Raw genomic sequence first — 21,150 nt, forward strand, 5'->3', positions numbered from 1 at the left:
TAATAATAGGTGCAGTAACCAATTAGGGGAAACATAGAGGATTCGAAAACCTGATCTCATCTCTCTCCATATTTTCTTAATCAAATATATTATTTTATTTGATTTCATAAAATCAAACCAAATCCACTGCCTAGTGGCAAACAAAAATAAACTTTTATACATCCTATTTTTATAACGCGATTGATTTATTGAAGTTAAAAACAGTCCTCGTGGGATCGATATTTTTACTACTTCGATAGTATTTGGAGCACTTGCCAGAGATCTATCAAGTTTTTGGCGCCGTTGCCGGGGACTGTTGATTTATTTCAACAAGGCAATTACGTTATAATTTAGGGTTTTTGCAATTTAATTTTCTGTTTTTAATTTTTATTTTTCTGTTTTCATATTCACTTGATTACTTTGCGTTGTGCAGTGCTACTAAGGTATTTTGCTGTTTATGCAAGGTAAACAGAGCTCAGACGACTTAGAGTACGATCCGAAAATTGAAAGAACTGCTAGAGCACTTCGGAAAGCTGTCCGGTCGCAAAGGTTAGCTCAGTCCGTTCCACCGGGTGTTCGAGAACAAATACCGGAGCCACTCTCAACTGAATCTGAAACGATCTCTTCTCCTAAATCTGCAACTATGGAAGGAGAAGGAGTTGTACCACCGAGACCTAAGCTAGGAGACTACGGGTTAGCCACTCATCGCGGTCAACTGACCCATACTTTTCAACCAGCTAACCCCGTAGCTTTCGACATCAAGACAACTGTCCTCAACGGTTTGAGGGACAAGCAATTCGATGGGACTGAAGCTATGAGTCCTCATGAACACTTGAGCCGCTTTGCTGAAACTTGCGAGTTTTGTGTGCAACCAGCCACCGTGACTGAAGCACAAAAGAAACTAAGGCTATTCCCTTTTACCTTGACGGGAAGAGCAAAAGATTGGTTGCTAACAATTCCAAACGGGATTGTCCAAACATGGGAAGAGTTAGAGCTGAAGTTCTTGGAGAAATATTTCCCTATGTCTAAATATTGGGAAAAGAAGATGGAGATCTCTAACTTCAAGCAAGGAGAAGGTGAATCATTGTATGATGCTTGGGAGCGATTCAATTTGCTTCTGAAGAGATGCCCTAATCATGAGTTCACCGAGAAGCAATACCTCCAAATCTTCATTGAGGGGGTAACACCAAACACGAGAATGTTCCTAGATGCTTCCGCGGGAGGTAGTCTTAAAAGCAAAACTGATCATGAAGTTCAAGCTCTAATTGAAAACATGGCTGGCAATGAGTATCGTGATCTAGCTAATAAGAAAGAAAGAGGAGTGTTTGGGGTAAGTGAGCAAACTGCTATCCTTGCTAACCAAGCAGCTATGAACAAACAAATCGAAGCTCTAACTAAGGAGTTTCAAGGCTTCACTTTGGCTCATAAGCAACAACAAGTAGCTGCAATCAAGTGTGACTTATGTGGTGAAGAACATCCCAACGGTGAATGTGTTCTAGAAGGATCGAGTGAAGAAGCTAACTTCATGGGAAGTTATCAAAGGCAAAATCAATACTACAATTCAGGCATCAATAAGCATTCAAATCTAAGCTACTCAAATAACAATGCTTTGAACTCTCAGATGCTCACTCCTCCTCAACAATAACAAAGAAAGCCATCAGCTCTCAAGGAAACTATGATGAATTTCATGAAGATGACTCAAGGCAACTTCGAAGAGATGAAGAAAAGTCAAGAAGTTGAAAGAAAGAACAATGAAGCTTCTAGGAAGATGCTTGAAACTCAACTAGGGAAATTAGCTAAGCAATTGGCTAAACAAAGCAAAGGTGGATTCTCAGGTAACACTAAAGAAAACCCTAAGAATGAGTCTTGTAATGCTATTGAATTGAGGAGTAAAAAGGTTTTGACACCTTTAGTTCCAAAAGCTCCAAAGAAGGTTGATGATGTAGTAGTTGAGGAAAAGAATGATGAGGGTGTAGTTGAAAACGAAAGGAAGGAAGAAATAGAGGGAGAAAAAAGTGAGAAATTGATAGATGAAGATTCAATCTTGAGGAAGTCGAAGAGTCAAATTCTGAAAGATGGAGATAAACCACAAGTTATTCCATCATATGTGAAGCTTCCATATCCCCACCTATCCAAAAAGAAGGAAAAGGATGAAGGTCAATTCAAGAAGTTCATGCAACTTTTCTCACAACTTCAGGTGAATATTCCTTTCGGTGAAGCTCTTGATCAAATGCCGTTGTATGCTAAGTTCATGAAAGACTTGTTGACTAAAAGAAGAAAGCCTAAGGACGATGAGAACATCGCACTTTCTGAAAATTGTAGTGCTATTCTTCAAAAGAAGCTGCCACCTAAGCTGAAGGATCCTGGTGCTTTCACTATCCCTTGTTCAATTGGACCGGTAGACATTGATAGAGCTTTATGTGACTTGGGAGCAAGTATCAACTTGATGCCTCTTTCAATGATGAAGAAGCTTAAGTGTGGGGAACCAAAACCAACAAGAATGACCATTACTTTAGCTGATCGGTCAATCTCTTATCCTTTCGGTGTGCTTGAAGATGTGCTAGTCAAGGTTAATGACTTGGTGTTTCCAGCAGATTTTGTGATCTTAGATATGGCTGAAGATGAGGATATGCCACTCATTCTAGGAAGACCTTTCCTTGCAACTGGCCGTGCTTTGATTGACATTGAGAAAGGAGAGCTAATGTTGAGATTCCATAAGGAGCAAGTCGTGTTTAATATATTTGAGGCCATGAAACACAAAGATGAAAATCCCAAGTGTTACCGGATTGACATTGTTGAAGAAATAGTTAAAGATGACTCTTGTGAACATCAACCAACACAACCTCTTGAACGTGCAATTGTGAATTCTATACCAAGATGTGGAGATGATGAAGATCTTGAAGTAAGTGATTGTGTGAAGCAACTAGAAGCAAGCAAGCAAGAGTTGGGTCCGGTAAAAATAGAAGAATTAATGGGAAAGTATTATATGGATGCTCCTAGTTTGAGTGGAGAAGGAGAGAAAAATCCAGAATTAAAAGAACTCCCTTCTCACTTGAAGTATGTTTTTCTCACTAAGGATGCCTCTAAACCAGTAATCATCAGCAATACCTTGACACCTTTGGAAGAAGAAAAATTAATGAGGGTGTTAAGAGACAATCAAGGAGCTTTGGGGTGGAACATTTCTGATTTGAAGGGTATTAGTCCAGCTTATTGCATGCACAAAATACACATGGAGGCTGAATACAAACCGGTGGTTCAACCTCAAAGGAGACTTAACCCAACAATGAAGGAAGTGGTGAAGAAAGAGGTGCTGAAGTTACTAGATGCAGGTATGATTTACCCTATCTCAGATAGCTCATGGGTAAGTCCAGTTCACGTGGTACCAAAGAAAGGAGGAATGACGGTGGTGGCAAATGAAAAAAGTGAATTGATACCCACCCGCACCGTCACTGGTTGGAGAATGTGTATAGACTACCGGAGGTTGAACACCGCAACAAGAAAGGACCACTTTCCATTACCATTCATGGATCAAATGATTGAGAGATTGGCTGGCCAAGCCTTTTATTGCTTCTTGGATGGGTATTCGGGGTATAATCAAATTGCAGTGGCTTCGGAAGATCAAGAAAAGACTGCCTTCACTTGTCCATTTGGAGTGTTTGCTTATCGAAGGATGCCCTTTGGGCTGTGTAATGCGCCGGCGACCTTTCAAAGGTGTATGCTCTCCATCTTCTCTGATATGATAGAGAAGAACATTGAGGTATTTATGGACGATTTTTCTGTTTTTGGTAAGTCTTTTGATCAAGGCTTGTTCCATTTAAATGCTGTACTTAAAAGATGCACCGAAACTAACCTTGTTTTGAATTGGGAAAAATGTCATTTTATGGTAACTGAAGGTATAGTTTTGGGGCATAAAATAAGTGCTAAAGGCATTGAGGTGGACCAAGCTAAGATAGAGGTTATAGAGAAACTTCCCCCACCTGTTAATGTTAAAGGAGTGAGGAGTTTCTTGGGGCATGCCGGTTTCTATCGGCGGTTCATAAAAGACTTTTCTAAAATTTCCAAACCCCTCTGTAACCTCTTGGTCAAAGAAAACGAGTTTAATTTTGATTCTGAATGTCTAAATGCTTTTTCTTTGATTAAAAACAAGTTGGTGACTGCACCAATAATCATTGCACCCGATTGGGATTTACCTTTTGAACTTATGTGTGATGCAAGTGATTATGCTTGGTGCAGTCCTAGGCCAACGCAAGAACAAATTTTTCCATGCAATTTACTATGCAAGCAAGGTTTTAAATGAAAATCAAGTTAACTATTCCACCACTAAAAAGGAATTGCTTGCTGTAATCTTTGCGTTGGAAAAATTTCGTTCTTATCTAATAGGCTCCAAAGTCATTGTTTTTACAGATCATGCAGCTCTTAAATATCTCTTAACAAAAGGTGATTCAAAGCCACGACTGTTGAGGTGGATCCTATTATTGCAAGAATTTGATCTTGAGATTCGTGACAAGAAGGGAGTCGAGAACGTGGTAGCTGACCACCTCTCAAGGCTGGAGAATGATGAGGTGACAAAGAAGGAGAAGGCCATCAAGGCCGAGTTCCCCGATGAACAGCTGTTTGCTATTGGAGAAAGACTTTGGTTTGCTGACATGGCAAACTTTAAGGCCGGCAACATAGTTCCTGATGATTTCACCTACCCTCAGAGGAAAAAGTTCTTCAAAGATGCAAACCACTACTTGTGGGATGACCCGTATCTGTTTAAGGTAGGTACTGACGGTTTGATTAGACGTTGTGTTGCAGGTGAGGAAGCACATAGTATCATGTGGCACTGCCATAGCTCAGCTTATGGAGGCCACCACAGTGGAGAAAGAACAGCTGCAAAAATTTTGCAAAGTGGATTTTGGTGGCCCACCCTTTTCAAAGATTGTCACGACTTTGTCACAAGATGTGACAGATGCCAAAGGACAGGTAACATATCAAAGAGGAATGAAATGCCCCTAAAAGGAATCATTGAAGTTGAACCATTTGACTGTTGGGGTATTGATTTTATGGGACCATTCCCTTCCTCTTACTCTTATCTCCATATTCTAGTCTGTGTTGATTATGTCACAAAGTGGGTTGAAGCGATACCATGTGTTGCTAATGATGCCAAAACGGTTGTCAACTTCCTTCAAAAGAATATTTTCACTAGGTTTGGAACCCCTAGAGTATTGATCAGTGATGGGGGGAAGCATTTTTGCAATAATTTTCTTGAAAATGTGCTCAAAAGGTATAACATTAAGCACAAAGTTGCAACTCCCTATCACCCACAAACTAGTGGTCAAGAAGAGGTTTCAAACTGACAGTTGAAACAGATTCTGGAGAAGACAGTTGCATCAAATAGGAAAGATTGGTCTAGGAAATTAGATGACGCACTGTGGGCATATAGGACAGCTTTTAAGACTCATCTTGGGTACTCACCCTATTAGTTAGTCTATGGAAAGGCATGTCATCTTCCAGTAGAGCTAGAACATAAAGCTTATTGGGCCATTAAGGCCTTAAATTTTGATCAAGTAGCCGCTGGTAAGAAAAGAATTTTGAAACTTAATGAACTTGAGGAGATGAGGCTTAGAGCGTATGAAAATGCGCTCATCTATAAAGCCAGGACAAAAAGGTATCATGACAAAAACTTAGTGTCTAGGGATATTAACTGTGGACAACTAGTTTTGTTGTATAACTCCAGGTTGAAGCTGTTTCCTGGGAAGCTCAAGTCAAAGTGGTCTGGACCATTCTTGGTCAAAAGTGTGTCACCGTATGGAGCTGTTGAACTAGTAACACCTGAAGGAGATCGAAGTTTCAAAATGAATGGACAAAGAGTTAAGCCATACCTAGGTGGAGACCTACCAAAAGGAAGGGTGGGACTCATTCCGAAGGACCTTTAAGGACCCTTAGCAGTCAAGCTAGTGACGATAAAGAAGCGCTGGGTGGGAGGCAACCCACTAAATTTACTTTATTTCCGCTTATTTTTCTTTTGAAGTATTTTCTTCATTTTCTTGTATTGTCAAAAGTCCGTTGAACTTATTTCCCCGTTTGTGATAAATTTGCACTTGTTTATTATTGACGAATTTGTTTGTTATGTGACCTATTCCAGTTTAGTAACAGTTGTTTGATGAAACGGTATTCCAAAAGTTCTAAAGGAGGGGTGACTTGATTCAAAGGCGAAGTGTACGACGTTGCTAGGTAGTCACATACTCCCAAAAATCTCAGCCATAAGGTTCATTGCCAAACTTTGTTTTTCAATTTACTCATATTTAGATTAGTTTTCCATGCAACTACATTTCTAGAACTTGCATTGTTTCTCTATTATTGATTGGTCTTTGTTAAATACATACTGAGGCAAAAATGCTTGGTCCTGTGAGCCTTTTTGAAGCCTACCCTGATTTTAATTGTTATATATTATCCATTTCTTAGCCAATTGTGAGCCGGTAGGATTAGAAGTTTTTGTTCGGTGATAAACTACATTACAAGCCTAGAGACTTTTAGGACTTGTCCCTTAATGTATTTTCTGAGTTAAGGCATTGTAGGATGTTGCTAAAGATTAAGTTTGGGGTTGCTATTGGAATTTGCAACCAATTAAGTTTGGGGTGGGGGTACTAGAGAATAAGAGAACAAAGAATGAACTTTATCATGAAAAATACACACAAAAATGGTGTATGAAAAAAAAATATGATGAAAATGAATGATGAAAAAGGGACAAAACATTGAAAATCCGAGTAACTTCAAACTCGATTGTCCCTAAATGTTAAAAATATTCTCTAGTACCTTTGCATTGATTGTATTTCCACAAGGTGAATGATTAAAGGATGGAATTTTGTGCTCTAACTTCCATAGGAATGCCTAACTCAAATTTTGTGTAGCCTACTTATCCAAATATATCCCACCTTTCACCTAAGCCCCGTTATAACCCTAAAGACCTCAAAAGTGTGTAATGATATTGACTTTGATTGATGTTTAGAAACTTTTCAAGCGTATGGTAATATGTAGACCTGCATGTCGACTGGTAGACCCTATTTCAATTTGATGCGAGGAGTTGTGAATTGGTGGATGCGAACAAGTCAAACTAGCTCATCTTTAGCTAGAAGGAGAATGAACTTTTGGGTACTATCGTTTTGTCAGGTAACTGTTATTTTACTGTCGTCTGTCACTGTTGCAAGCAAATTCCTTGAGGACAAGGAATGGTTTAAGTTTGGGGTTGTGATGACATGCTGTCATTACGTAATTTTTAGGATTTATTTTGACATTTTGATAGAGTTCTAAGCAACATTAAGTGTCCAGGAGCAGTTAAAAGCATCAAATTTGGAAGATCTGGAATGAAGCCAATCGTGCTGCGATTATCTAATCGCAATGCGATTTCTTGAAGTCAGAGAGCATGTTTTTGAAGAAGCTGGATCGTAATACGATCCAGACAATCGTGATACGATTTCAAGAAGGACTTTAAAGGAAATTAGGGTTTAATGAAGCCATCGTGGTACGATTTTCTAATCGTAGTGCGATTTTGGGCGATCCAGAAGTTGCCTATTTAAGCTCATCTCACTCTCAAACATAAAAAAGAGAACGATTTTGGAGAGCTAAAGTGCGATTTTAACACCCAGAAGGCTGCAGCGGAGAGGATTTCATCATCTCTAACCCAGTTTATGTATGTTTTAATTCTTCCATTGATTATGCTATTTGTAAACTTAATTATGAGTAGCTAAATCTCTTAGAGATTAGGTCGGAGATGAACCTATGTAACCCTAATTGATCATATGTTGCTGTGAAACTCTATTGTTTATTAATGAATTTCTAGTCTTTTATTCAATTCAATTGTTCTTAATGCTTTTTATATCCTGATCAAATATAAACATGCTTTTGTGAGATCGAATGACTACTGACCATAGCTTTCGACTTAGACCTAATTGAATTGTTCTAATAAACATGGTTAGTCTAGGAATGGATAATCGTTTGTTAGTGATATTAGGTTAACGTTCGTTAAAACCTTCAAGTATTATTAGACCACCTAAGGAATTAGGGGCTGTAGTTTAAGAAGAGGGTCCTAACTCAAGGGATTGATTAGGGCTAATTTGTTAACTATCGTGAAACTAGAAAATCATTAGTCATAATAGGTGCAGTAACCAATTAGGGCAAACAAAGAGGATTCGAAGACCTGATCTCATCTCTCTCCATATTTTCTTAATCAAATCTATTCTTTTATTTGATTTCATAAAATCAAACCAAATCCACTGCCTAGTGGCAAACAAAAATAAACATTTATACATCCTATTTTTATAACACGATTGATTTATTGAAGTTAAAAACAGTCCTCGTGGGATCGATATTTTTACTACTTCAATAGTATTTGGTGCACTTGCCAGAGATCTATCAACGACAATTACTATCATTCTTCCACAACACAACCAAATCTCTACTTCTCCCCTCAACATGAATCGATAAACAAGAATTATACCCAAGCATTACACGAAGCTGCTCGAGATTACGTGTATACGATAACGTTTCAGAAAGAAACAGATATTTGGTTTGTTTTCCAAAGCCAGATTATAGAGATTCAAAATTGCACTATGTCTGGCCAATCCATAACGATTCCAAATGAGAATAATCATTGGTCCCGACAGTCCTGCCTACCAGGACATGCCGATAAAAAATGCTAAGTTTTATGTGTATCTAAATCTACCACGGATCTCTTCTCCTCCCTCCTCCTTTTCTTCTCAAGGTGATATTCCATGTTGGAAGAATTGTCTATGTTGGTTGTATTACTTGCAGAAAGAAATGTCGCAGTTGGTTAAGATGTCAACAATGTTGAGTTGAAAGTAGTATTCTTATTGGGCAAAGTCTGGACCCCGCTGCTGCTAACAATTTTGGAGGACAAACTAGATATCAATGATCCAATCAGTAACATGTTTGTTTACTTGACCACGTCCCCTCGTCTGTTTAATTCTCTAAGGATCCGCGCCACATAATTAGCCAATAATTATGGAGCAGAATTTCTACTGACGTCCCCACCATATTTTTCTCCCATTACCAACATTTACCTAATATCATCTGGACACGTAGGCGCATGACTCTGTTGTTTCTTTTATGACCCTCCACGTGAACTATAATATTCTGAATCATTTCTTCTATCTATTGCCACGTCATCCCTACTAGCTCTTTCCTCTTTCAACCATTGTGATTACCCACAGCCCTTAGGCAGCCATTGGTCTCCCCGAAGGCCATTGTACCATTGTCTCTGCATATCCCCATTTGAGTTAGGGAAAGCAGAACGTACCCAGTTTCTCATACTAGAAATTCACCACATACCACTCACCTCCAACAACCTTAATCTTATTTGCAATTTTCAACAGAATTCGCACATCGATTTTTACTCACAACCACATATACTCCCTCCAGAAACTGGTTTGATTGTTCACATCATACTCAAGAAACTCACCAATATAGTTTGCCAACCCCATACCCACCTATTCACTCATCATTATGATCGGGAGATTATGTACACAAACCCACATGTTCAAATGAAACGGTTGAACCTCTCTCGATGGAGTCCTTACCTTCACTTTCTCCAATAATAGCATATGATTGTCATAATTCCACGACCCTCCCCCAGCACCTCCTCCTGGTCGAGCTTATGAAAATAATGGAATAAGAATAAATCAAGGAAGGTCTCCTTCATCGCCACACCTTTGATCGACCACCACACTTTGGACATACACACCTTCCTGGGTTTCAGCTTAATGGGCCGATTCACCGGAAAACATCCCACAAAACATAAATTTAGATCATTCCCTGCCTCACTCTCTTCCTTTAGATCAAAACTCAGTGCTTCGTCGTCACTAAGCGTTAAGTCATCGAGAGTGTTAACATGAACACAAAGCCCAAAACTCTCACACAAAGAGAACCAAACCCTAAAACTCTCACAAGAACTGAGAGATTTCCTCTAGTAGCCCCTTGATAACTTCCAGCAGCCAGAAACCATAGCAGAGTTTTCTTTTTTAAAATATTTTTTAGGCGTTTGCACATAAATCAAGAAATACCACTGCGCCGAAGAAACAGTAGGAATACCAAGGTTAATGAAACCATAGCAGCATATCTTCAGTCAATCAATCACCTATCTAAAAGGTCCCTAACCAAAGGAGCATTTGTTACCAAATGGATCCGGGTTAGGAATTTAAACACAGTTTAGACTAGGAAACCAATCTAGAAGATGAACTGCAGACTAAATGTCAATAATTATAAGCTTAGTATCTAGTGATAAAAAAAGGACCTAAATGGGCGTAGTGAAAATAATCTCCACTCAATCCCTAAAAAGATCGGAGAGAAAATTCAGAAGATCAACTTGATTTTCATAACAAACAATGTGAAAATGGATTTTAATATTTTTACATGCTAGGAAAAGATGTGATTTGTTGTGATGTGGATTATAGATTTTTTAACAAAATATAGTTACCCGTAGAGAACATATGGATGCTAAATGTGAACATCGTGAAGTAAAAAGATGAAAATTTGCATCTATAAATTATCTTGATTGAAGGATCGATATTTAACTTCATAGGAGGAATAAGACACTACTCATTAACCTTCTCCTTTTAATTAAGCTCATTGTATTATGAAAATATTTATAGACCAACCAATTACTCTGGGAAGAATTGGGCAACTCTATAAACCAATTACTCAATACATGTGCACATTAAGATTCAGGGATTAAAAACATGACTGTGATACCCAAGCGCAGGTTAAATGAGTACAAAAAAAATTCCTTACCAAGATTAGGAGAAATCCTATTTTGCATCTCATGTTGCTTTTTACTTTGGCATCTCTTGTTGGGGGATATATACTTTTATGTTGAAATTTTCATGTTCAGCATTTAGATCCTCAAAAACCTTTATAGCATGATAACGAATATCTTGAGCCTGAAATGTTGAATTAAATTTTTTATAATGCTTTACATAATGTTTATCTTAAGTAAAGAAAAATTGATATAACAATAAATATAAGAATTAACTAATGAAACTTTCTATTTTATTATTTAATCATACCACTTTGTGATGTCTTGAGGTTTTGGGATAAACAGACATGGCGTTCAAGCATAGCAGGAATACATCACGCTGTACATCATTGAAATTAATATGTTACATATGAAACAATATATCATTTCAAAAACTATGACATTAGATTTGTCAAAAAAAAAAAAAAAAACTATGACATTAGATGAAGGATGACACGGAAAGCTTAGAGAAAATTGATATACATCTAAAACAATAAATATATTGTATTTAAAATATAAGTTTTTAAGGTTATGAATGCACTTCTTAAAAAATAAGTTATGAATGCACAATTTTTAAGGTTAAATTTCTTTATTTAGTTTCTTATCTTATATCTTTAGGGCACAAGTTTGCAATACCCTTTTTATATACCTTGACTTCTGTGAGGCTACCATGCATGCCTTCAACAACTTTTGCTCTCGGTTCCAAAATCCATTGGCTTCTTTACAATATGGTAATTTTTTACCTTTTCCAACATGAATAGAATATCACTAACAAATTAAAGTGTAATAAATTATCATAAAATATTAAGAATTATTCAATTAATCATTAACAAACCGTATCTAGTTACTTAGATATCCCTCTAGAATGAATTATAAGGGTACAAATGTACTTTATCGCATTTAGTTTATGAAATCTTAAAAAACAAAATATGAAACATATTGCCTAAACAACCCTAAATGACTAATAAATTTGGTCATTAGAAATATAGAAAGATTTGTCAAAAAAAAAAGGAAATATAGAAAGTTAAACTAGATGAGAGGAGTATTTTGGAGATGATATCATTAAAAAAGATAGAAGTTGTTAAGATATGTTTATATTTCATTCCAAAAAAATGAGTTCATCTTGCTTATATTTTATTCTGCAGAGATTATAAACTTTGTGACAATTTTGTGTAGAAAAATACTAATCAATCTTGATTTTCTATTTTTAACACAAAATAAGGGGAATCGTTTTGAACATTACAATGGGACATGAAATACAATTCCTCTCTACCTTTGTGGTGTAGAAAACTGTGTATGATGTGTAAGAATTAAAGTAAGTGATGGAAAAACAATCATAAGCTTATATGATTTTCACCTTTGTAGGATATCAAGAACATTTTCCAAGAAATGCTTGTCTGGTACATTATTCAGATATGAGGCTGAAAGTGTTAGATACAGTAAGAGGTGCAATGCATCTACAAAAATTACAAACATATACCATTTTTTTGAAGTACTTTCATTATTATGGCCATGTCTTCCTTCTTCCATCGCCTTCAAAATTGAAGAGAAATATTCACTAGTTAAGAAAACGAGTTAGGTTTGAAGATGAAGAAGAATTCATTGAGAAAAGAAAGAGCAGCAGAGTCCTTGCTTTGGAAAAGAAAAAACAACAAGAAAAAGAGAGAAAAACCATGTTAGAATTTGAAAAAAAGGAAAAATTCAACCAAAAATAATGCAGAAAAAGGCAAGTCAATAATTAGTAATGAGGAGCACTTAGATGATTTTAATGAAGATGATAAAACATGATGACCCAACCAAGAAATGATGCAACAAAAGAACATTGTATCAAGAAATCTCTTCAATTGAAGAAAAAATTCTTGATACAATGCTCTTTTGTTGCATGCTTTCTTGGCTGGGTCATCATGCTTTATCATCTTCATTAAAATCATCTAAGTGCTCCTCATCACTAATTATTGACTTGCCTTTTTCTGCATTATTATTGGTTGAATTTTTCCCTTTTTCAAATTCTAATGTTGATTTTCTCTCTTTTTTCTTGTTGCTTTTTCTTTTACAAAGCAAGGACTCTGCTGCTACTCTTTCTTTTCTCAATGAATTCTTCTTCATCTTCAAACCTAACTCGTTTTCTTTCAGAGCCTAAAAGGAAAAGCGAAATTGAAATAAGAAGAGACTATACGCAATATTCGAAACATATATGCAAAAGGAGGAAACAAAATAGAAAACACCAAGGCGGAAATGAACTACATCAAACCCAACCAAAATACAGAAAAGAATACCACTCTTGTATATTGAATTCCTTTCGTCCCTAAAATCTCACATTCACATAATCAATAAGTCGATGACTATTAGATCAAGATCATATAGTCCATATTTCAAGTTTGGGATTTTAGTTTTAAAAAAATAAAACATCCACACCTCTGATCTTGATCTAATGTTCACCGCTAATAATTTGAAATCCTCGTTTCAGATCTATTTCAAAAGAACGACACACCATTTGTAATAAATACAAAAGACATCTTTTGACCTCGCTAAGAACGTCTTCTAAGCTTTGAATAAATAAAGTAATTTTTTCTATTCTTTATATATATATATATATATTGCATATCAAATAGTATTTTGGTAATGTGTTAAAAATATTTATTTAAAAGGGTGAATTCTTTAGTTTAAACAAAAGTGTCAATTAAAGGAAAATTTGTACATAAATATGGTCAAAAGAATTTTAAGGAAAAATAGTCAATTTTTATTCAACAAATAAATAGAATAGCAATTATAATATCATTGTGAAATAAATTAAAGCATATCTAACATATATGTTTTCAATGAGAAAACAAAAATAATGTTTTTTAATAGGAAAAATAATGTTAATTATCCTTAAGAAAAAAATAATGTTAATTAAAAAATTCGCCAACACGAGTTGACACATGCGGTACGATTCACAATCGAATTCTCATCGTATTAAGTTTGAATCTCCTGGGGGGGGGGGGGGGGGGGGGGTTGTCGGATGCTTCGGACGAAACCCATTCCCAGGGTGTGACAGGCGGTGTGTACAGGGCTCGGGAACATATTCACCATGGCATGCTGATCCGCGAATTAAAGCAGCGCCCCAACGTCAGACACTCTTATTGTAGAAAGACATGACTAGGTTGGAGCCTTCGAATTACGGGGACCTACACATATTAGTACAGTATACCGGGGTCTCTGGCCAGAAACAACATGCAAGTTTCCCTGCATGTGGCTCGTGGTTGTACAATGTTACTTTGGTTAATAAAAATTTCTCCTTCCCCATTTTAAAAAAATAATTGAATAAGTGTATGTGTGTGTACACACTAGTGGGACGGGTTCAGAGCGGGTATCAACACCCCATCCTCGCCTTACCCAGACTTTGAATTTTGGGAGGAAAAAAACTCAACTCGAACCCGATCTAAAAAGGATTTCATCGTCAATTTCAGGGTGTGTTTGGATAGATACCCACATATGAGGGTTATGTTGTCATGTTTTGATGTTTGAAAAAAATATCGACAATTAAGTCAGATCAAGCAAGAATGAAATTAAATTTAATGCAAACACAAGCAAACAATCTCAGATCTTGGTTGTTTGATGATGAAAAGACGACTCATTTGAAGTTATATTTTAAACTAGATCCGATGAAATAAAAATATGAATTGTATATGATCTTCACCCAACTACTAATTTTTTTTAATTGTGTCCTTATGTTTCTCATTCAAGCATACAATCCAAATATGAGATTTGATGATGGATGCCACAATGAGAAGTGTATTAAATATAATTGCCATGGAAAAAAAATGAAATTAAGATCTAACATTTATGGGGAGGGGGTGAAGTTTGAAGGGATCTTAATTACGCATGCTCATCATATAATACACATAAACAAAACAAGAAGAGGAACATGATAAAGTTGGTGAGCAGAATAAACAAGTAAGTGGGTATTTAATAATTAAACAAAATTGATCAACCACAATAAAATTTGAGCAGAAAATTGCATAGATGATGTTGAATACATACCCATGATGATAGATCCAGCAGCAACTCTGCAGGGTAAAAAGCCGAACAAAAAACATCAATTATATAATCCTAAGTAACAAATCAAATCAAATCAAATCAGTTAGAAGTCATAACAAAATGAGAGACAAAAAAAAATTACCAAACACCTCCATTAGTCAAAGAGAGTGTGAAGAAGAAACAACTTTTTTATTATTCTAAAAATCTCAATTTTTTTTAAGATTGAGAAAATACATCTTTCTGAATGAAGAACTTTGCTGAATCGTATTTGAACACATCCATATGACAACAATACGACCCATGTGTATTGTGTACTGTTTACCGTCTTTATAAAATGAATAATACATTTTTTGTCACTTTTCTTATATAGAAAAATACGTTTTGTTTTTATTATAGAGCAGAATTTTATAATATAAAATTTGAGATTTTATAATATAAAATTTGAGTTATGTCATTAGCTAATTTAAGTACTTTAATTTTTATTTGATAGACAAACGAAATGGCAAAACCATTATAATCTCACACGCATAAGTGGAGGTGCCGGGGTTCGTGTATTGTGTACTGTTTACCGTCTTTATAAAATGAATAATACATTTTTTGTCACTTTTCTTATATAGAAAAATACGTTTTGTTTTTATTATAGAGCAGAATTTTATAATATAAAATTTGAGATTTTATAATATAAAATTTGAGTTATGTCATTAGCTAATTTAAGTACTTTAATTTTTATTTGATAGACAAACGAAATGGGAAAACCATTATAAACTCACACGCATAAGTGGAGGTGCCGGGGTTCGAACCCCGGTCATAACGTCTGGCCTAACAATTTTAGCATTTTCCCAATTGAGCTAAGACTTGTGAACAATGTCAGTACTTTATTAGAAACGAAAAATATGTTGTTAACCACTTGTGGATCGTAAATTTTATTAATCATTTTCACTGCTTGATTAACCACAAAAACGTACTCCCTCCGTTTCAAAATATAAGCAAAATTCACTTTTTAGGTTCATTCATTTAATGATGTATGTGATCCATATTATGAACCACATACATCATTAAATGAATGAACCTAAAAAGTAAATTTTGCTTATATTTTGAAACGGATGGAGTAAGGCGTTAATGACTTATTTTATATACACTTCCGGTCACAAATATAAGCAAAAATTTACATTTTATGCTCATTCAATAAATGATGTATGTGGTATATTTAATAGTCTACATACATCATTTATTGAATGAACCTAAAATGTGGATTTTTGCTTATATTTGTGACCGAAGGGTGTAGTTAATAAGAGACATTTTTATGGTGAATGAATCTTAATAATATACAAACATGGAACAACAAATAGCAAAAAAATTTGCACCAATCCAATGTGTCACGTCCTCAAGCCACTACATGTCACATCATCATTAAAAAATAATTTTACTTTTGCCATTTTAAGCATTTACATAATACAAACAATAAAATATCATTATCACACATTTTCCCTCTTCAATTCAAAATTCAAATTTCAAAATTTTTCAAATCATTCTTTCCCTCCTACTTTTTCTCTTATCCCAACAAACATCATTTTCTATATCCTTTATCTCTCATCCACTCTAAACTTCTTTCCTTTTTTTCCTCACTTTCTATCTCACACACAAACTCAACATAACTTTCTCTTTCTTCCTCACACTCACTCAGTTTCTTTCACCCTCCCTCCATGAAACCCTTTTCTCTCTATCTTCTTTCTTCATTTCCGATCAACTCCGGCTGCATCACATAAAAATAAAACCACCATCATCTTTCTCTCCTCATCCTCTACAAAACCCACTATTTATTCCTTTATTCTTTGTAGCTTTCAGAAATCACTATCCCCCTTGATTTCAACTGTTTCGGATTCATATATCAATCACAAGCCAAATGCAACTCTGAATACGAAATCAATCGGAGTCAGAACATATTTGACTTTACAAAGAAGCACACGACAACGGCGGAGGTAAGAATTCCAATTCCATTTTCGGTTTTGTTTTTGCAGAGTATAGAACTATTCTCTTACAATCTCTCTGGTTTGTTTTTCCAGAACGATACCACAGGAAAAAAATGAGGCAACTCCAAATGAATGGATGGTCTATAACTCAGGTGATGTTTTTTAAATTTGTTTTATCGATTCTTTTCTTCTTTTTCTCAGTCTCAATACTTTTACTTTCGTGATGATAATATATACTCATTAATAACCTTAATCATTATAAATTTGAAATGCAACTTTTTTATTGTAGGCTATAAATTGTGAATTGATGAAATTGTTATAATTAGTATTTTGTTGATTTTATCAAATTTTGATGAAATACAAATTTTGTTGTTTTGGTCATTTGGTCTTAAATTGGTGTTGAATCTGTCTTATTTTAGTGTTTAGATTAACAAAAAAATTTGCATATCATTTTATTTTATTTTATTTTCATTGTGAAATTGAGCACTCACAAAGTGTTTAGGGTTATTTAAAAGTTACAATTTTGTTGGTTATAAAGTTTTCATATGTGTTTGAATCATTTCCTTCTCACGTAGTTATGAGATGTTTATCACTCTACTTCCTTTAATTTCTTGGTTTGTGTGCAGCACCTTCCATTGCTTTTTCAGAAATTCAAAAGGGATGAAGGTGAAAAATACATCCCTTCCTTTTTTTTGCATAAATTCAGGGTATCTATAAGAGGTAATGGGAAACATTGATTGATTTTAATGGGACATTGATTGATTTTAATGAGACATTTATAATTCCTTTTGTTGTTACCAAGTGCAGGTGAAGAACGATGATTTGAAAATGAAAGTTAAATTCAAAAATTGGAGAGAAGTTTGATAATGGTTCAAAGTATGTTGATGAGTGCTGAAGAGGTAAATTCTAAACACAAACAAATAGGCACAGGATCAAGATTAAATATGAACCCTGTTTGAAAACTTAAGTCTCTTTTTGAGGGTTACTTCTGTCTTTATTTATCTTGAATGTGTCTGAATTTGCATTTTGATTTTTCTTATCCTGTCCTACACAAAGAGTAACTCAACAATTAAGTCAATTAGCTTTCATGCTTAATACATACAAGACTTTGAGAAGTAATTTGCTAATTTTTGGTCAATTATTTATTAGACTAGATTTGTCAATTTCTTTTTTGATCAATGAAGTCAATTATATTTGAGACTAGATAATTCTTTCTTTGGTAAAGGATTAGTTTTCTCACCCTATCAGCATCTTTTGTGAAGTGTGCTAAAAACATAATCAACTTCTTATAAGCACTATGAGTTTTTGCTGCATGATTTGTTTTTTGAAAATTTGTGAGTTGTTAGTTTCATTTTGTTTTCTTTTATTTATGAGAATTTTTTATGAAGTTTTTCCTTTCATTCATTTTGTTTCAATTTTTATGTTTTACCATTATATTTTGTATCAATTTTTCAATTGAAGTATCAATTATCCAAAAGTTTATTTTCTCTGAAATTGTTTAATGTAGGTTTCGCTTTAAGTTATTTGGATTTCTAATTTTCTTATCAATGAACTAACACTTCATTTATATATATTTTTGTTACAGGTTCAATTCTTTTCAGTTGTGATGGAAAGGTAATATATTTTGTATTCTTTTCAGTTTTGATGCAACTTATTTGAAGTTTAATTAAATGGTTTTATGATGTGGAGGTTTTTTACTCATAACAAGTGCTGCCTTTGTTGCAGGATCAATTTATTAGAAAACTACTAGCTTATGCATGTGAGGTTCAGTAATATACAAATTTCAGGTTAGGTTCCTTTGTCTTTTGGTTCATTTCTTTGCATTTTTTTTCATTGTAGTTGATCAAAGGTGTGCAATTTTTTGGCATTAGATTTTTGTGATTTGCCTTGCTGGTTTTATGCTTAATCCATGATGCTATATCAAAGATTTTGTAGAAGGCCATTTTCTAAATTTTCTTCGCATTGGTAACCTTTTTGTCTATTTTTTTTTTTACTTGAAATAAGAATTTATTTACTCTCTTATATGATTGATTCATCTCTATTGATTCATCTCTATTAATAATGGCAACTATCGTTTATGTAGTTAATGCTGAAATTTAGTGCATCAATTTATCAATAAAATTTAAGGTTGTTTAAGGCACACAATTTTCAAGTTGAATCATTGATGATTGCTAACATGACGATGACATAATTGTATCTACTTTTTGTTTCTTTAATTAAATGAAGTATATAAGAAATGTTCAGTTAACCGTAAATTAGAAATGAAAAGAATTTTATCTTTAGAGGAATATAATTAAAATCTACATTAGATTGAAGTACTGCTTGATGTTTGGTGATGTGAATTAGTTACTTGATGGTCACACTGACTTTAACTTTTTAGTAATTATCTTATTATAATTTTGGATTTTCTTTGATGTGCTTTAAAACGAGTATGTCTGCAATGCCCTTGGTTATTAATTAATAGTGATGAACAAGACATGTCAATTGATAATCATGAGTGATTGAGTATATCCACATGTTGAATAATTTTATTTGTCTCTCTTTACTATAGGGTCTAATATGATACTGTGCGGCAAGCTTAAGATAAAATGAGACTTTACTATTTTTCATTTGGGTTTTTCTTTTTTGCAAGAGAGGACTTCATTTGATTTGTGGATCTGATCTATTTTCATTTAGTATAGTCAGCTAAATGATATAATTTTTGCCGGACTATGATTATATTCATTTGCAACTATTAGATTATCTGCATTAACACTAATCACAGCTTAATAGTGTTCATACTATTAGTCAGTAGTGTGTCAACATATGGAGATACATGTTTTTTTTTACTTTTGATTGGAAGTATTGACTCATTACGATACTATTTATTAGATAGTTTAAAAAGTATTGACACTTAACATTTCTAAGAACGGCCCTTATTATCATTAATAGTTAGTTAGTTTTTTGACCCACTCATTACATATTCTGGAAGTATGGTGTAATGTCAAAGTAGTTTTCTTTGTTGATAGTCACTATTTATTTTCTTAATCTGACATGATCTGCTGTTTTTAGTTTAAGTTGTTGGTGTCAGTCCCTATTTGTTAGAGTTATGGTATCCAATTCAGTAAATGATGTCATCTTCTCTCTTAATATGATTCTTCGAAGGACATTCGTTTTGTATTGTTGATTGTTGAAGATCATCTTTTGTATCTCTTTTATTAGAAACTAGCAGATATACCACTAAAGAAATTGTCCATGAAGGATTTTAGTGTTGCCTTCAAGTTACCTTATGGCCGAAATTGACATTGCCTTTTATTGTCTGATTCTTCTTTTCCATTTTTGCAGATTTTGAAGCTTTGTCTAAGAGATAAATATTTTTATTCAATATATAGACCATAAGGTAACTTTGTTTTATACTCGAGGTAAATACCATGACATAATAACATTGGAGATAATTAGTGGGAAAGGGGTTTTACAACCCATAACACTCTCTCAACCTTTTTGGACATTTAAGTATAATTGTTATATAGTTTTACCTATTTGAATTGTTTCACGGCTTTAGGATTGGAGACTCTGGATTGAAAACATACCATTGCAACTACTAGATACACATTTATTCGAGACGTGCCTTTCTTCTCAAGTCATACGGTGCATACATGTGGGGTTATTTGTGTGGAGGCTCCGCGATTTATACTGGTAAAGGGTTCAACTGAAGCTACCTCTTTATCCTCAAATCAAATGTCACTTGCAAATTTTGAGGCAAAATAACTGTGAAAATCAAACCAATAAAATGTGTACCTGATATAGCTTTCAAATTTAATACTTATAAGTAATTTAAAAGAAAGTAAACCTCTGAATATCGTTTTAGCTTCCATATCAACATCTATATATAAAGACCAAATGTTCGTTTCTCATGAACCTATGTATACGCTTTAACTAGAGCCTTTCCTTTGGATATTAATAGTTCATATCTCTTGCAAGTATCATTATTATAATCGAATTTTGCAGGACTCATTTTTGAACGCATCTCATATTTCCTTTCTTACTTTGTCGGTTTATATTTTGAGGCAATATCAACTACCTTTCCTCTGTAATTTTTGTATTTTTCTTCTATTTCTGCTTTGTAATGATTATTTGAACATGAACTTTCCTAATGCACGGTTTCTTTTCAATTTCATGACTGAAAGATGCAAATCAACACGGTATCTAAATAGCCGGATTTTGTGTTATAAAACTCACCATCGTTTTAATAAGTTGTAAAATCAAACAGTTTGTGCAATATCACTTGCAATGTTATCATCTATCATTCATTAGGAACCACACCCATTTAAGTCCACTTGCAATATCTCATAGTTTAATTTATAAGGATTATGTTTTTTTGGATTAATTGTTCTTCAAAGTATTGACTAC

At 34.3% G+C, this 21,150-nt stretch overlaps 2 long non-coding RNA genes and 1 other non-coding gene across 4 annotated transcripts; 1 reads left to right on the forward strand and 2 right to left on the reverse strand.

Moving 5' to 3' along the window:
* Positions 1-1,016: 1,016 nt before the first annotated feature.
* LOC146938948 (small nucleolar RNA R71) lies at positions 1,017-1,122 on the reverse strand. The gene has a single exon (XR_015033832.1). It is a non-coding gene; the product is annotated as a small nucleolar RNA R71 (small nucleolar RNA).
* Positions 1,123-10,815: 9,693 nt separating this feature from the next.
* Positions 10,816-12,531, reverse strand: LOC146938949 (uncharacterized). The gene is made up of 4 exons (XR_015031459.1): positions 12,129-12,531; positions 11,421-11,514; positions 11,043-11,111; positions 10,816-10,916 (listed from the first exon to the last, which is right to left on the reverse strand). It is a non-coding gene; the product is annotated as an uncharacterized LOC146938949 (long non-coding RNA).
* A 3,574-nt stretch (positions 12,532-16,105) lies between these two features.
* On the forward strand, positions 16,106-20,766 carry LOC146938950 (uncharacterized). 2 transcript variants are annotated; one of them, XR_015031461.1, is made up of 8 exons: positions 16,106-16,770; positions 16,855-16,913; positions 17,388-17,481; positions 17,569-17,660; positions 18,347-18,375; positions 18,487-18,548; positions 20,086-20,140; positions 20,303-20,766. It is a non-coding gene; the product is annotated as an uncharacterized LOC146938950 (long non-coding RNA). The 2 variants fall into 2 exon arrangements; XR_015031460.1 differs by having other exon boundaries at positions 16,855-17,481.
* The last annotated feature ends 384 nt before the right edge of the window (positions 20,767-21,150 follow it).

Source organism: Medicago sativa, chromosome 3 (genome assembly GCF_051527215.1).
Source record: "Medicago sativa cultivar Bolivia chromosome 3, Bolivia_mono, whole genome shotgun sequence".
NCBI lineage: Eukaryota > Viridiplantae > Streptophyta > Magnoliopsida > Fabales > Fabaceae > Medicago > Medicago sativa.